A 1,047-nucleotide genomic window follows, 5' to 3' on the forward strand; every position below is an offset into this window, starting at 1 on the left:
CTTGATAGCTTTTATTATTTGCTAAAAAGTAATTAAAACTAATTATATATAAACACGTTAAGAAATAAAAAACACCAGCATTGATAGCTTTTATTATTTGCTAAAAAGTAGTTTTTTTTTTTAAAAAAATAGTTAATATGAATATGGATTTTTTTTAAATAAACTCAACAAAATAAAGATAGATTTTTTATGAAATTGCTATAAATTGCATTGCAAGAACACTTTTCTTTTGGAAAGATTAATTTTTTTCTATGAAAATTGTCAAAGAATAATATAAATTATATTTTAAAATATTACTTAATAGTTTAAGTTATTGAGTTGAGATAGTTTTTTGGCATGGTATCAAAGTTTTAATGACTAAATGGTCATAAGTTTGAATATCTTTATTTTTATTTATTTAATAAAAATTAAATATAAGATAATATGAATATTCTAGACTTTATCTAATAATTTTAATTATTGAATTGAAATAATTTTTAAGAGAATCCATTTATATAAAATTTGATAAACAAAAAGGTTAATTTCATAAATGTTTTCCTAAAATCAGGAGGGCATTAATTCCGTGGTCTCTCAAGAGTGAATAGCTTGCCATCACGAGGCTGTGACACAAAGTGGCGAACATGTAAGTGGCGGTCATTTGGGGATTAACATGCTAGTAATTATAATTACAGGACCGGTTTGAGACGTAATCAAATGATTGGAACCGCTTTGTAGCTAAACCCTTTTTCACTAATACTGCCATGCATTTCGAGTTTCAACCGTCAAGGTTAATTTGTATAATATTTTTTTCGTTGGACAATGGATCTGAACTTCCCTGTATATGGCCCTGCTAGTCTCAAAAGTTCATGGTTTCAAGGTATTATTCCCTGCAGATTAGCTTTTCTTTCACTGCAAAATCTAACCCAGACCTGGCTTTCCTGTTGTTTGCATCACCAAAATGAATTCTGCTCAATCTTTTTGGTGGCTCTAGACAATTATCAAGCCTTGATAGTTTCTGATGCTGGCTGGACCACTGAACATAAAGCGCACCACTACTATATGCTTTCA

Source organism: Populus euphratica, unplaced genomic scaffold (assembly GCF_000495115.2).
Source record: "Populus euphratica unplaced genomic scaffold, PopEup_1.0 scaffold18.1, whole genome shotgun sequence".
Lineage (NCBI taxonomy): Eukaryota > Viridiplantae > Streptophyta > Magnoliopsida > Malpighiales > Salicaceae > Populus > Populus euphratica.